Source organism: Nicotiana tabacum, chromosome 23 (genome assembly GCF_000715075.1).
Source record: "Nicotiana tabacum cultivar K326 chromosome 23, ASM71507v2, whole genome shotgun sequence".
NCBI classification, from domain to species: Eukaryota; Viridiplantae; Streptophyta; class Magnoliopsida; order Solanales; family Solanaceae; genus Nicotiana; species Nicotiana tabacum.
This window is the reverse complement of record NC_134102.1, coordinates 44,150,946-44,169,166: the sequence shown is the minus strand read 5'-3', so window position 1 is coordinate 44,169,166 and position 18,221 is coordinate 44,150,946. Positions and strand designations below refer to the sequence as shown.

General features: G+C 40.1%; 1 pseudogene; it reads right to left on the bottom strand.

Annotated features, from left to right (window-relative positions):
- The window catches only part of LOC107775801 (serine/threonine-protein kinase 54-like), a 118,424-nt pseudogene that overhangs the window by 60,239 nt on the left and 39,964 nt on the right, over positions 1–18,221 (bottom strand).

Genomic DNA, 18,221 nt, shown 5'->3' with positions numbered 1-18,221 from the left:
CCTCGTATGGAGCCATCTGGATGCTCGACTAATAACTGTTATTGTATGCAAACTCCGCTAATGAAAGAAACTGATCCCACTGGCCTCCGAAATCTGTAACATAGGTCTCAACATATCCTCCAAAATATGAATGGTCTACTCGGACTGCCCGTCCATCTGAGGGTGAAATGCAGTGCTCTACTCAACCTGTATACCCGACTGACGTTGAACGGCTCTCCAGAAGTGCTAAGTAAACTAAGTGCCTAGATCCGATATGATTGAAATAGGCACACATTGCAAGTGGACAATCTCCCTGATGTAGATCTTAGCCAACTTCTCCGAAGTGTAGGAAGTCATGACTGGAATGAAATGTGCAGACTTAGTTAGTTTGTCCACAATGATCCAAACAACGTCAAATCTCCTCAATGTCCGTGGCAACCCTACTACAAAGTCCATGGTGAAGCGCTACCACTTTCAATCCTTTATCTCAATGTGTTGAAGCAAACCACCCGGCCTCTGATACTCATAATTTACCTGCTGGCAATTCAAGCACCACCACATATCCAACAATGTCCTTCTTCATTCTCTGCCACCAATAATGCTGCTTCAAATTACGATACATCTTTGTAGCACCTGGATGAATAGAATACCGCAAACTATAAGCATCCTCAGGAATCAACTCTCTCATGCCATTGACATTGGGAACACAAACTCGATCCTGAAGTAGCAATATACTATCATCACCAACAGTCACCTCTTTGCACCGTGTACTTAAGAACAATCAAATGGGGATCATTATACTGGCGAGCCTTAATACGCTCAAACAAGAATGACTGTGAAGGAACACAAGCAAGGACTCTGCTAGGCTCTGAAATATCCAATCTCACGAATTTGTCGGCCAAATACTGAACATCTATAGCCAAATGCCTCTCTACAGCTGGGACAAATGCTAAACTCCCCACACTCTCCGCCTTTCTACTCAAGGTGCCAGCCTTCACATTAGCCTTTCCCAGATAATAAAAAATAGTGACATCATAGTCCTTCAATAACTCCAACCACCTTTGTTGCCTCAAGTTCAAATATTTTTTCTTGTATAGATACTGAAGACTCCGATGATCCGTTTATACCTCACAAGTCATGCCATATAAGTAATGCCTCCAAATCTTGAGTGCGTGCACAATAGTTGCTAACTCCAAATCATGTACTTGATAGTTCTTCTCATGGGGCTTAAACTAGTGCGACGTGTAAGCAATCACCCCACCATCCTGCATCAATACACACCCAAGGCCAACGAGCGATGCATCACGATAGACACACATCCCCAATCTTGAGGGCAACACCAAAACTGGAGCTGTGGTCAAAGCTTTCTTGAGCTTCTGAAATCTCTCCTCATACTTGTCAGACCATCTGAATGGAGCACCCTTCTGAGTCAACTTGGTCAATGGAGCTACAATGTATGAGAAACCCTTTACGAAGCGACAATAATAACAGCCAAACCTAGGAAACTCTGAATTTCTATGGCGGTATAATGTCTAGACCAACTCTGAACTGCCTCGATCTTCTTCATATCCACCTTTATCCCGTCACTAGACACCTCGTGGACCAAGAATGCCACCGAGTCCAACCAAAACTCACACATGGAGAACTTAGCATAAAGCTTCTTCTCCCTCAAAGTCTGAAGCACAATCCTCAAATGATGATCGTGTTCCTCCCTACTACCGGAATATACCAATATATCATCGAACACAATGAAAAAAGAATCCAAATAAGGCTGAAACACTTTGTTCATCAAATACATGAAGGCTACTTGGGCATTAGTCAAACTATCATGACCAAAACTCTCACCTGAGTTGTGAAGATGGCTAAGACCGCTTGCTAGGCAAGCTAACAATCAAATAATAACAATAACTCAAATAACATAATTAAATAACCTCAACAACAGAATAATCATAAATAACCAAAGTTATTAGCAATATTACAACTAAAAATATCCCATGACCTGGTGTTACTATGTACATGAGCGCTACATAATTTCAAATACAGAGTTTGATACAAAATACATAGTTGTCTGAAAGGTAGAATAGTAATAACATAAACAAAGAAAAAAAAGACTTCAAGGCATGCGAACGAAATCAGAAACTGCTTCGAAATCTCCAAGAACTGGTACTAGTGCTACTCTCTAGCAATTACGTCTCTCGGTAGTACTTGGATCTGCACATAAGGTGCAGAGTGTAAAATGAGTACAACCAACCCCATGTAATCAATAAGTAACACGCCTAACATTGGGCTGAAAGAAGTGACGAGCTTGGCAAGGTCCAATACTCATCTTAAATAACCAATTACAATAATAACGAAATAATAACTTTAAAGAAAAGTAGCTCAAGCAATATTAAATTCAACATATTCACAAATAGAAGGAAAATAGGAATCTTTTCAAGAATAGCAGTTAAGGCATACATTCTTTCACATAAGTTATCTAAACATGGTTTTATCAATTTAACAGTGATTCCAAGTCAAACACATTAAATAAGAACATCAAGTACCATTAAGCATGAGGGAAGAATCACAACCAGGTACCTGCGTGGAAAGTAAACATGCCAGAATCAATAATATCACAGTTAAATCATCAAGTATATAAAATCTCGGCACATGTATAGTGCCTGGTGCAGTTTCCCTTCAATCATCACACGCAACAACAACACTCAGCACTGTATGGGTGACTAATACAAGTCCCTCACCCAAGAACTTATATGACTATGTGCCTGCACCCACGGTTAGTACCTGATTCCGAAGGGGTAGGTCCTTGCCCAAGCACTGATCGCATCTAAGTTAACAATCAATATCACTTAGCCCAATATGGGACCTGGCGCATGCGCCACCCCATATCAATACCACTCAGCCCAATGTGGGACCTGGCATACGCATCACCTCAGTATCAATATTAAATCGGCTCTATGGCCCAAGATTATTCATCACTCGCTCAAGTCTCAAATATTCATGTCTCACAGTACTCAGCTCAAACAGTGTCACACATATAAGAGCATCAACAACGTGTGAGATAACATATAAAGAATACATGGAGATAGAGATATAATATGCGGATGTAACATCATGTTACTCAACCCAATATGGGGCCTATACGAAAATGTCACCTCACAGTCAGTATTAATACGGCTCTATTGCCCAAAATCAGTCATCAATATGCTCAAGTTTCAATATACTCACGTCTCACAGTACCATAATCAAGATACTGCACAAAATATACCAATTTTCCACAACTCAGCTTAAACCTGTGTCACACAAATATGGACACTAGCAACATATGAGATAACATATAAAGACTGCACATAGAGAGATATAATACGCGAATATGATACATAATTGAAAATATAACTACAATTAAGGCAAACATCTCAACATAGAAAAAATATCGTATCAAACAGATAATCACAAAGCCTCGACATGATTTCTAGCATGAATAATAGCTCACGTAGTCATACATGTAGATAAAATAGGTATCAAAGTGGCATGATAGCAAAATAAGATACATAATAGCCTAAAGTCTACCCGGATCATGAATAATCACGGTGCATGCATATACGCTAGTCACCTCGCACATGCGTCACCCCCAACATGTAACAAATAGCATAGCCAATGCGGAAATTACCCTCAAATTAAGCTTAGTCAAGATACTTACCTCAAAGCGTGAGAATCAATACTCTAAAAATTCTTTGCCTCTCAAGTCGGCCTCTAAACGGGTCAAATCTAGCCAAAAATAACTCAATAACATCAAACAAGGCCATAGGAATCAATCTCAAACAATAAAGTTTCGATCTTTGTTCAATTCCCAAAAGGCTAACAAAGTCAACCTGTGCCCACATGGTCAAAACTCGAGTCAAGGAGTTGCTCACAACTACTCATAATCGCACCAGTACGAATATGTGATTAGATTTTAAAATTGAGTCCAAATCTACTCCCAAATCCCCAATTTCTACTCTCTTATGTTGTAGGAAAAAACCCCAATTTTTCTCCAATATTCCATGTTTTATGTGTTAATAATCCATGTAGATTCTTAAAATAATACAAAAATGAGTAAAATTAACTTACCCCAAAGTTTTTTTATGAAAGTCTTCTTCAAAGATCGCCCATCTCCAAGTGTAGGGTTCAAAATATGAGAGAATGGGCTAAAATTTCAAAATAAAAACTTAATATAGTCTGCCCAGCACTATTCTTCGCGAACGTGGCCAGAGCCTCGTGTTTGTAAAACACAATCCTGTCACTACCTAAAAATATTCTACACGACCGTGGTGGAGACCACGCGAAGGCGATGTCCTATGCAAACGCGAGCCCTCTTTCCGCAATCGCGAAGGCCAATTCTCCACCCAACTCCAGCCTACCTCACCTATATGCGAACGTGAGTCATTGCCCGAGAACGAGAAAAACAACGACCACAAGCCACGATGAACGCGATCTGCTGTCCGCGAATGTAAAGAACAAAAATAGTCTGCCTCCAAATAAGCTTCCATGATCGTAAAGCACACCAGACACTAGCAGAAAATCTGCATCTTCACTCAAGCTCCAGGTGGTCTGAAACTCACCCGAGCCACCCGTGACCCCGTCCTGTCATACCAACAAGTCCTTAAATACTACCCGGACCTATCCAAAACTCCCCAAATATGTATGATAATATCATATTTAAGAGTTAACGATCAAACCAGAAATTGAACTCCTCTCAACTTCATAGGCCTCTAAACATCAAACCAAGCATCTCATTCATGCCTAACTAATCCGGATTACGTCCAAACATTGTACACAAGTGCCAATGACATAAAATATCTATTCTAAGTTCCTAAATGATAATTCAAACCTGATATTATCAAAGTTAACTCCCGGTCAAAGCTACAAATCTTCCAAACTTTCAACTTTCCAACTTTCGGCAATTAGAGCCAAAACACCCTAAGAATCTTCAATTCCAAATTCGGATATACGCCTAGGTCCAAAATCATCATAGAACCTATTAGAAGCATCAAATCACCAATCTGAGGTTATCTACTTGAAAGTCAAACCTTGGTCAACTCTTACAACTTAATTTTCTAATAATAGAACTATGTGTTCCAATTCACTCCAAAATCTTCCCGAAACCAAACTAACCATCCCCACAAGATCACAAAACAACGCAAAAATGTACGGGAAGCATCAAATAAGGAAACATGACTCAAAAATACAAAACGACCGGTCGTGTTGTTACATGTATATACCTTTGGAGCCATATCACCAAGAGTTCCAGTTTCACCGGTCATGTCCTGAGGATTTTGCAATTCAACACGAGCAATCCCAAAATTAGCAATTTTTAGAGTTCTATTAGTATCCAACAACATGTTTTCAGCTTTCACGATGTACAATGTTTTCCGAATGCAAATAGCTCAGCCTGCAAAATCAAGAAGAAAACATCATCCAGTATAATAACCAACTCAATAATGTTAGACAAAGACACTTACCCACTAGACAGATCCAATGCAAGTTGAATGACAATCTTAAAGGCAAGTTGTTTTTACTGTTTTTGTACAAGTAATTTTTCAATGTTCCTCCATGGACGAATTTTACGAGTACACGACAAGCCCGAGAAGGAAGTGTAGTGTAATCCTCACAAGGATTCTTTGAAGAAATCTTAGTATTTGAAGTTCCTATGATGCACCAACAAACTAAAAGTGAAAGATAAAATTAGGCAGCAAGAGTAATTTAATGAGATAACCATAACGTACCAAATCTGAACTACAAGCCTATTTTAAATTACAATTTATTGCAGTAGGTAGATAATTAAACGTTAAAAAGGACATAATAGAGGAAAGACTGGGTACTTTTATAACATTAGGATGGTCAAGCTTTTGCCACACAGTGACCTCCTGCTGAATGATGCCCGCAAAGCTGTGGTTTCAGCTACAGTAACCATGCCATCATCTCCCCAATCCAACAGTTTCACTACACCAATAACATTCCACAATAAAGTCCGTTGCAAAAATTTCCAAAAGATGATGGGAAATTTTCTTAAGTATCTTCATTAACAGGTAGTATTCTTTTTCACATAAATTAACACGCACAAAATCATTAGACGAAGTTACCCTGATCATTGATCCTTTATAATAAAGTTGTGTCAAACGCCATATTCCAAACTCCTCATTTCAAATATCATAAAAATGTTTCTTTATTTTTGGTTTCTAAGCTCATTTCAAATATCATAAACTCGTTAATAAGAATGACATTGATCCAACTAGTCATAATCACACCCAACCCAATCCGCTAGGTAAGCCAAGTAACATTCAATACAACTCAAATGAAAATAATAAGTGTAAATTGGTAAAATAGCTGAACTTCTATACAAACTCCCAAAGACTGGTAGTACAAGTCATGACCCACTAAGACTTTAGATTTACAAAACTGGTATGAATATATTTACAGCGTCTGTTTAAAATATACATAAACGGGACTCAAATCAAAACTACTAAGGACAAGTGATAGCTATGACCGAAATCAGGTACATCTTCAATGCTGGCTCGCTCCATAATCAGCAGCATCAACTCCAAGATCTGCACGTAAGGTGCAAAAGTATACTATGAGTACGTCCGACCCCATATACTCAATAAGTAACAAACCTAACCTCAGATTGAAAGCAATGTCGAGCTCGGAGAATGGTCAGAGTCCAACAACAATAGCCAAGGACAACTCATAATAATGTAAAATAGACAGCAAAAGTGAATAACTTAAGAGATAATATGCTCGGCTCATTCACAGTTACGGGAGAGTAGATATGCTTTTCAAGTATAACAATTAAAGTCCAAATCTTTCACGAAAATCTCAAAATTTTGAGTTATCAAAGAACTGTGATTCTTCCACACTTTTAGCAACAATAAGCCTTTTCGTTTACCAGTTAGCATGCGAAAAATATGCCTCTATGCCTACATGGCAAAGACACATGTCCAGTAATCAAATATCATATCACTGTCTAGCATGAGGAAGGTACATCTTTATGCATACTTGTCAAATATACATGTCAAGTAATTAATTGTCATGTCACTATCTAGCATGAGCAAGGTACATCTTTATTCCTACATGTCAAATATACATGTCAAGAAATCAATTTCACAGTGAAATCATTAAGTACACACAATCTTAGCACACTCCAGGTGCCTGACTCAAATGCCCCACTTCAACATACAATATCTACATGTAAAATCAACAATATCATCGAGAATCCATCAAAATAATCACACTTAGCATTGTACGTGTGCCTGGCATGCTGTCCATCATTGAGCACGTGTATTAAAATATGGTGTCTGTGCCCATTACTGGCATGTCAAACTATGGAGGGGCGTATTCTAACCAAGCTCTAATCATAATCACATCGCCTAAATAGTGGGTCTTGGCTCACGTGTAGCCTCAAATTAGTACGACTTAGCCCAATATGGGGCATGGCATACACGTCACCTCAAAATTAATATAACCGTTACGGCGTACAACCCGATCCATACTTCCATATCAATACAGCTTTACGGCCCACATCAGTCATCAATCCGCTCAAGTCTCAATATGCAAACATATCACAGAAACACAAACCAACTATATATCACAGATTATCACAAAATGTCTCAAATATAATTCAAACTCGTGTCACGTACAAGGACACCAATATCTTGTGAGACAACATATTAAAGTACACAAAGACAGAGATATAACATGTGGATGTAACTATCATAACTGTACAATATGACTACGGCTAAAGCAGATAGCTCAACATAAGAAAAATAGCCCTATCATGTCTAAAACAATTTAGCAGGTGCCCTAGGCATGATTTCTAGCATGAATAATATCCCACGTAGTCATATAAATGGAGAAAATATGATATCAAAGAAGCATGATAGCAAAATAAGGCATATAATAGCCTAAAAACTACTCGGATCATGAATACCTCGGTGTACGCACCCGCGCCCGTCACCTAGAATGTGCCTCACCCCCAATACATCTCAAATATAATAGTTCCTAGGGATATTTACCTTCAAATCTAAGTTTAGATATGCTACTTATCTCGAACAAGCCAAATCAAATACCGAGCAAGCCAAAACATACTCTAGAAATGCCATCCGTGCGAATCAACCTCCGAACGGCTCGAAACTAGAAAAATGCAACTCATAAACATCAAATAATTCCATAGGAAACAAACCCAACGGAAAAAGGTCGAATCTTTAATCAAATACTCAAAGTCAACCAAAAGGTCAACTCGGGCCCGCACCTTGAAAACCTGACAAAACTCACAAATTTCTCGCAACTCATTTGAATACGAGTCCAACCATACTAATTTCACTCAAATCCGACTCTGAATGATCTCAAATGTTCAATTTAGAAAAAGTTCAGACAAAACCCCCTAAATTCTCATTTAAATTCATCAATCAAATACAAAAATCGAAGATAGAATCATGAAATATAATCAATTCCGAGTAGAAAGTACTTACCCAAATCGATGTGGTTAAAATCCTCTACAAAATTGCATAAATCCGAGTTTCCCAACTCAAAATGTGATAAAATAACTCAAATGTCCGAAATAGAGTACTTATAGATCTGGTCCAAGGATACCCTTCACGAACGGGGAAGAAGCCTCGCGTTCGCGAAGCACAAACTCGCTGCCCACAGAGATTACACTTCGCGTTCGCGGCACATACCATGTGAACATGATGAACAATGATGCCAACCTTCGCGAACACAGCAAAGACCTCGCGGACGCGATGAATAAAGCCCCCAGCTCCCACACAGCAACGTAATCGCGAACGTACCCCTGCGAACGCGATGGTCTAACCACTCAAGCTCCGCGAAAGTGCTACCCGGTGGAGAACGCGTAGAATAAAAAAGGCCGGCTCCAGCTTACACATCGCGATCGCTTCCAAAATATCATGATCGCAAAGACCATCTGAGACATCAGAAAACCAGAAAATTCAAGATGAGTGGAAATGGTCCGAAATAGATTCCAAACTCACCCGAGCTCCTCGGGACCCCGTCTGAATATGCCAACAAGTTCCAAGACATAACACGAACCTACTTGAGGCCTCAAATCACACATAAAAACATCAAAACCACAAATCGCACCTCAAATTAAACTTAATGAACATTTGAAGTTTCAACTTCCAAAACTCGTACCGAACCATACCAAATAACCTCGGAATGACCTCAAATTTTGCACACAAGTTCCAAATGACGTAACCAACTTATTCTAAATCACAAAACAACAATTCAAACTTGATAACATCGAAGTTAATTCATGGTCAAACCTATGAACATTCCAAACCTTCAAATTGCCAACTTTCAACCAATTAGCGCCAAAACCTTCTAGAAACATCAAAATGCAAATCAGGGCATATGCCCAAGTCCAAAATCATCATCCGAACCTAACAGAACCATCAAAACTCCGATCCGAGGTCAAATAAACAAAAGTCAAACTTAGTCAACTCTTTAAACTTAAAGCTTTCTAGTTAAGAATCATTCTTCCAAATAAATCCTGAATCACCCGAAAACTAAAACAAACGATACACACAAGTCAAGATGAATCATACAAAGCTACTCATGCTCTTGAACCACCAAATGGAACCTATGAACATTTCAAACCTTCAAATTGCCAACTTTCAACCAATTAGCGCCAAAACCTTCTAGAAACATCAAAATGCAAATTAGGGCATACGCCCAAGTCTAAAATCATCGTCCGAACCTAACTACTCATCAGATCAACTAGTTGTGGAGCTTTCTCATTAGATAAGAACCATAGCCTAATTTCTAAATTGACTAGCGACATTATTCTTCCAAACGTACCATAATCAAATTCGATAATACGTAATTCAGGTCCAATGACCTTGTCTCATCAAATACAAGCTGCTCTACTGACATGCCACACCAATACTACCTAAATCCACAAACCGCGCAATCCATCCACCAATAAGCAACAACTCAAATGCACCCAAAAATGGAAAGAGAATCAAATGAGAAAACTGCCCCGCAAGCTCAATAGATACCACCAATAGCGCAATGCTGTGAATAAATCACACATAGTAGAACCAAGGCACACAAATCTAACACGCTACGATGCGTGACCCCATCCAAACACCGGTCCACATGAAATACATTGAACCATATTGCTCAAAATTAGCAACCATACACAAATCAACAACCAAAAACACAAAGTGCATGTCACGCCCCGACCTTGGGGAGTGTGACCGGCGCTCAACCGAGATAGCCCGGCCGAGCAAGCCTGCTAGATTTTCTTCTACCCAACTCACCCCTAAATGAATGGATGATAAATTAAATTAATTAACACCAAGAGGATTCATGAACAACACTAATTCCATTATCATTAGTTACTTCATTTATAAAGTCTTAAAATACATACACTTTCATAGTTTGAAGTGAAAAATGTAATACGCATACGACATTACTAGCTTGACTTTCCAAATACCAATACACAACTCACACCATGTCTACGGAGCCTCTAATAGATACAAAAGAGTACAATGATGGTGCCGGCAACAAGGCTCCGGCTATACCTCAAAGCATAATATACACAGAACAAAAGATGCACGACCCATAAATGAAGTGGGGCTCACCAAGTCAACTGGGTAGAGAGTGTATCGCTATCACTGGTCAATGCCTTCCACTGTGAAACCACCTGCATCCATTAAAGATGCAGCCCCCCCCCCAAGGGACGTTAGTACATGTCGAATAGTACTAGTATAAAAACCAAACACCTAAGCAAGTACATGGAAATACAACATGAATATGAAGAATCATGGTAACAATAAAAGGCTTAGATAGCCGTTAAAGCCATAGCAAATTTATTAAGAGATTTCAACAAAATTTATAAATTTTTATGTCCGGGATCCACTGCAACCACCTTTTCACAAAGCGGTCCTGCCACCTCACCCTAATGTATGCGGGTGGAGGTATAATCACAATACCACAACTCTACACAAAGCGGCTCCACCGCCTCACCACAATGTATGGGGGTGGAGGTGTATTCATAATACCAGAAACTCTACACAAAGCGGCTCTGCCACCTCACCTCAATATATGCGGGTGTAGGTGAATCACAATACCACAACTCTACACAAAGCGGCCCTGCCGCCTCACCCCAATGTATGTGGGTGGAGGTGTAATCATAATACCACAAACTCTACACAAAGAGGCCCCACTGCCTCACCCCAATATATACGGGTGGAGGTGTAATCACAATACCACAACTCTACACAAAGAGGCCATGTCGCCTCACCCCAATGTATGCGGGTGGAGGTGTAATCACAATACCAAAAACTCTACACAAAGTGGCCCCACCGCCTTACCCCAATGAATGCGGGTGGAGGTGTAATCACAATACCACAAACTCTACATAAAGCGGCCCCGCCACCTCACCCAATGTATGCGGGTGGAGGTGTATTCACAATTCCACACTTCGAATTCCCAAAACAATAATAGTTTGTACAAAAGAGTCCATTTCTAATCAAACATTTGGCACCTTTGGCCTTAGCAAGTGTAAGTTCATAAGGTTTCATCATATGAGAAATAAGTGTTTAATCACATTGATTTCATACAAGATTTTCTTCCTAAAAGGGTATAACAAAATTTAGTCAAAAATAGAGAATCAACAACACATGAGGGTTCTAACACGTTATGCCAAGCGGGAATCAGTTTTACTAGTCTGAATATCCCACATCAATAGCGTTCCATGTTTGAACTTCACACGATGGAGTTTTGTAAGAATATGGGAATTCTAATACCAGAAAAAGCGTTTAGCCTTCATACCCCGAAATAGCTTTTCGTAGTGCCACAATAATGTCCCAACACTCCTAACGATGCCATTCTATAGAGGAGGAGTGAATTATAAGCACGATTTGAGGAATTCGCATAGAAAGGGTTGTTACAACTATGACCCGACCTTTCCCTCCACTAATTCAATAAAAAAACCACCAAAGATTATTCAACAGCCTCCCCGCAGTCTCTATTAGCTCATTCATGTGATAAAATATACCCTCATCACCCACAATCAACCCAAACCCTAAACTGAAGAATTGGGGAAAGAAATTCTTACCTTTTTGAAGCCCTAGCAAGTTCCCTTGATGAAATTCCCAAGGTTTGATCAAAGTAGAGTAGCGAAATCTTTAATCCTCCCTTTCCTCTCTCTAGAATATCCCTCTCCTCTCTCTAAAATATCAAGTAACCCCCCCCCCCAAAATGAACCCTTAGGCTAGATAAATAAAATGGGGGTCGGGTTATAAGATTGAAAAAAATGGAGCCCCAATGCAGATCTGCGATCGCATAACACTTTTGCGGTCCGCAAAATGGACCGCATAATGGCCCTCCAGAACTGGGCATTTCTGCTTCACTCTGTGATAGGTCTGCGGTCCGTAGAACAATTTTGTGATCGCATAATGGACCGCGGAACCTCCTTCCAGAATTTCTCATGATGGTTCTGCCATGGGATCTGCAGCCCGAAACGGTTTTGCGGTCGCATAGTGGACCGAAACACTGCCATGTTCTATAAACTTTTTCCTTCAACTCCTCGAATGAGGGTCAAAATTCACCATTAGCATCCAATGTGACTCAGCTGCTATAACACAAAGCAGCAGTTCCAAAGTTTTTGACTAACTCCCTAAATCTTCAAATATTTCGCTAGAGTCTCCCCTGTAATTAGGGCCTATCCACCTACCAGAGAATCCCAAAACCAGTCCTAACCACATAACCGCAACACAACGATGTAAAATTTTCCTGGACCCTACAGCGCATGACCATAACCATGGATAAATGGATAGTACAATATGCCACAAACTGGAAAGACTGTAACCAAGGCGCAATCAATCATTCAATACCCGTGAGAGCCATCTTGCTCGAATTCCGCCACAAGGCCCAAACAGAACCACATAATATGTGTAAACAGTCAATAGTCTCACAACCCATTGTTAGCATAGAAGAGCAATACATGGAACATATCAGAACACGAATAAGATCAACTCTAGTCGATGGCACGCCCCTCAACAATAGTTGTGCTTAGTAAATAGATCTCACCCGATGTAGAGTACAGGTTCTCATTAGGCCTACCAGTAGCCTCCAACTCGATTCTGAATCCTCCCAAAATAGGTAGATAAATTTCTGAGAGATCCACTAAAACCCATCCATGACACATACCGTCAACCACTCGATCCATATCTTTATTGTCCACAACCACTGAGACTCCTAGTCTCCAAATCACAAGAATACAAAATTCTCCATATCCGATCTTGACTCAACCAGCCAAATAACTAACACATCTCTCAAACACAGTCATCTCACGAGAAGTACTTCCATAATTCTTCCATGCCACATAGAAAAATGAAATTCGAACATCAGCACTTGACAACCCGACAATTACCATAATACTAGTTAAGCAACCACAAGTCAAAATACAATGCGCCTTTCTAAAATGCACACTCATCTTAGGTGATATCAATTAGTACTAGCATTCTTCGAAACATCAAAAGCCATCCATGCTATTAAGAACTCATGACCTCTCCTTCAAAAATGAACTGCTACATGCAAAACTCAATCCCACACGTCACACTGCTTCTGTCATGCCATCATAGGAAAACACGAGAACCCCATTATCCACCCCGAATTATAAACAACATACACATTCCATCGGCCAGAAACCTTCCACTTGACTCCCATCCAAGAGAAAATCACAACACGTAACATACTCCTCATGCCAGTAGAAGACATTCGTCGGAAGCAATGGTATAAATCATTGAGAACCCTTCGAAACTCATTAGCACAAGACCAAGCCATCAAAACTGATTCCCTTTAACTCAACCAAGTCACGCAAGTTGCCAGATCCATGAGTATTGCTACAAAACACCGGTAAAGTCTCACCGTATCATAAGAACCAAAAGTACCAATCATATCCATTACCATGCTGATCCAACCTACTAACAAGCTGTTCTATTTCTCTGAGTTCTTTCCAAATTGCCTTCAAGTTAACAATTCTCCTTGCCAGAACACCACCATCCATAACCCAAAGCTCACCCCATGAGATGCTAGCATGAAACCACATCGTCTTGAGGCCCATAAGCAGATGTATTTCCCTCTTAAGCACTCAATAGTTCTGTAACCAAAATGCCCACTCTAAAGAGACCTTTCGTGATTCAGAAGCAGTTTCTTTAATCTCTCTGATACTGAAAAGTAGAATCACTAATGATAAATAAATACCGCAAGTCTCGGCACCAACCAAATTCAAATCTCAAATCTTAGAAATACACAAATTCGAGGAAATCCTCAAATACCATATACAAATCGTGGAATCTCCAATGTACCGCCCAAACGAGCCGAACAACATGTGTTCCATTAAAAGACGAATACCCAAGAAGCAACCCCATCTTAAACAACCGAATGAATGCATTCTCCCTACGTGCTGCATCCACTACCAATAACAAACCCAAATCACTCCAAGATTTCTATATATCTATAAAGTGCAATACATCATGCATCCAGAAATTTTCTTACTCGAATCATCCTTGAAATAAACCTCTTCAATCCATAATCGATCCATAAGTATAGCTCAAACCCAAGCTAATATAACACATAACCATGTAATTTGATCACCAATAGAAGACTCCCCCACTTGTCTCAAAGCCATAGAACATAGCATCCGATAATCCACGATACTCTTACTCCATAACTACCATGATTTCATATTGTAATTTAACTAAATCCTTCATAAGATCATATAGAAAAAATCATAGAATACCTCAATTATCTTCTAAGCACATATTCATCCTCGTGACTATCAAGAAAACTTCCCCAAGCGATCCAAAATCAAATTGAAACATATATAACCCGCCGGTAGAAAGAAAACTCTCCACGGAAACATCGTAACAATCACACATCTATGGACTACCCCGTAGGTGATAACCCACCTACTTAGTATCAAATTAACATCCTTCTATGACCCCATCATGGTCGAAACTACTATGCAGCCACAAAATCCTCCCGAGTCTGAACTCGTCAACAAAACATAAGAATCGACTTCATTCCACAATAAAAACTGAGAGATCAACCAACGCATCCACATCCCGAGATTGTACCACACATCCAGACATAAATCAAACATCCATTTTCCATTCACATTCCCAAGAAAAAATTTTCTCGTCATGTCCAACTATTTAAGCACATTCCTTAGTCGCATAATTGTAATGACCCGGCCGGTTGTTTTGAGTATTGTAGCCTTATTTCCCCATTTATTGCTTATTATATGTTTGTTTGTTGTTATATGACTTGCAGGGGTGGTTGGTTTGATTTTGGAGATGTTTTGGAATGGGTTAAGATAATTAGTCCCAATGTTAGAAGTATAAGTGGAAAGGGTTGATCGGATGTTGACTTATGTGCAAATGACTATAATTGGAGCTTTTATTGTTCCGATAGCTCCCTATGGTAATTTTGGAATTATTAGTGTGTCCGGATATGGATTTGGAGACATGTAGGTCAATTTGGCTTGAATTGGCGAAAGTTGAAAAAATAGAAGTTTGGAGAGTTGATATGTTTGACCGAGAGTTGACTTTGCTGTTATGGGGCTCGGATTTTGGTTTCGGAAATTGGAATAGGTCTGCTGTGTCATTTGTGACTTTTTTTAAAATTTTGAGGTCAATCAGCATTGGTTTGGTATGTTTCGGCATTTGTTTTAGAAGTTAGAAGTTCATAAGTTCATTAGGCTTGAATCGATGTGTGATTCGTGGTTTTAGTATTGTTTGATGTGGTTTAAGGCTTCGAGCAAGTTTGTATGATGTTTTATGATTTATTGGTATGTTTGGTTGAGATCCTGGGGGCCTCGGGTGATTTTGAATGGTTAACGGATTGAAAATGGAGTTAGAAGAGTTGCTGAGTTGCTGCTAGCCTGGTGCGATCGCACCTGCGGAGGATTGGTCACAGGTGCGCGAATGCATAAGCGAGCCTGGGGTTGCTGGTGCAGTCTGGTGGGTGTTGGGCAGTGGTCGCAGGTTTGAGGAAGTCTTCCGTATTTGCGAGCCCACAGATGCGGCGAGTCTCCACAGATGCGGAGTTTGGTAGGTGTAGCTGGACTCGTAGGAGTAGAATGGAATCCGCAGGCACGGAAGCGTAGGAGTAATGAGTGGACCGCAGAAGCGGTCTCACAGGCGCGATTGTTGGACCGCATGTGCAGCTGGTCGGGTCCTTAAGTGGATTCAACCGGACCTTTTTTTCCCAAAAGCGGAGTTGCAGGTGAGGCTGGGGAGTCCGCAGGTGCGAAGATGCCTGGGCAGAAGATAAAATTGAGGGTTTTAAGGTTTTTTCTCAAATTGGACTTTGCAAGCTCGGTTGCAGGCAAGTTTTGAGAGGGGTTCACTAGATTTCAAGAAGTAAGCAACTTTTGGTCGATTTTATCTATTAATATTGAATACCAATTGAATTTTCCACCTACATTATGTGTTTTTATGGCGGAATTTGGGGAATTTTGGACTAGGGATTGGAGAGTAAGATTTGGTAATTTGAGTATCGATTTGTGGCCGGAATTGGGTAATTTTGGTAAGGTTGGACTCGTTACTTAATGGATGTTCGGATTTTGTTGATTTTGTTGGATTCTGAGACGTCGGCCCGGGGTTGACCTTTTGGGTTGACTTTAGTTTTATCGAATGGAATTGATTCCTATAGTTTGTGTTGATTGTATTAAGTTGTTTGTGGCTAGATTCGAGTCATTCAGATGCCTATTCACGACGCAAGGTCTGGTTGGAGTAGAGATTTGCGCGGTTTGAGGTAAGTAACACTTCTAAACTTGGTTCTGATGGTATGAATCCCTGAAATACGTGTGATGTGGTTGGTATTGAGGTTACGCACATGCTAGGTGACGGGCATGTGAGCGTGCACCGTGGTAACTGTGACTTGGTTGATTCCGAGGTACTGTGTAGTTATCAAACCTTGTTGCTATTCATGAAACTCCTATTTGTTAGAGTAATTGAGCCACGATCCATGTTAGAAATCATGCTTAGACTATATGCTTGTCCTATTGGGAACCACAAAGGTCACTTCTGCTGTTGAATTATTTACTTAAATTGCAAGTATGTACTAAGTCACATCTATCATTTCATATCATATCTCAGTCGTTGTTGCCATTTATTGTAACATCATATTATCATTGTTTGGGCTGATTGTTATGAGATTTGTGAGCCCCAAACTGAAGGGCCGCGACGGGCACTCGGTGTCTTACTCAACCGAGCACCAACGTAACGTATCTTCCTTATTGTACTATCATGGGTAAATGAGCCGGAAAGGCCGTGATGAGATAACCAGAATAAAACGTAAGGGAATACTCGACATAGGACAACCCAACAAAATATACAAACATATACATGTGACATACATGGCTATATGAGGTCGACGTGATCATTTGTACACTCAAAACATAAGCCGACAAGGCCATACAAGTATCCATATATATGACATCTGTCTACAAGCCTCTAAGAGTACATAAACGTCATAAAGGTCAGGACAGGGACCCGCCATACCTATCAATACATGTCCAAAGCATACTAACAGAGGCGATGATTGCCAGGTACACTTTTACCGAGCCCATTACGGCTGGGCACGATATGATGATGATGATGCCCACAGAGGCGAATATTTTTAAAAACTTATATGTATATATGTATCATGCATGTCATGTCAGTGGCCCTCAGAGGTACTCATATGTTACAGGTTGTATCTTCTTTATCTCTCTTTACATTACTGTTCTTATTTATACTTTCTTGCCTTACATACTCGGTACTTTATTCGTACTGACATCCCTTTTGCCTGGGGACACTGCGTTTCATGCCCGCAGGTCTTGATAGATAGGTTGACAGTCTTCCTAGTAGGCTATCAGCTCAACGGAAGGTGTTGGCGCACTCTACTTGCTCCGGAGTTGCCTATGTGGTCAGTATGTTTTGGACATGTATTGATTGGTATGGGGAGCCCCTGTCCCAACCTTTATGACGTTTATGTACCCTTAGAGGCTTGTAGACAGATGTCATGTATATGGATACTTGTATGGCCTTGTCGGCCTATGTTTTGGTCGATTTTATCTATTAATATTGAATACCCATTGAAATTTCCACCTAGATTATGTGTTTTTATGGTGGAATTTGGGGAATTTTGGACTAGGGATTGGAGAGTAAGATTTTGGGAATTTGAGTGTCGAT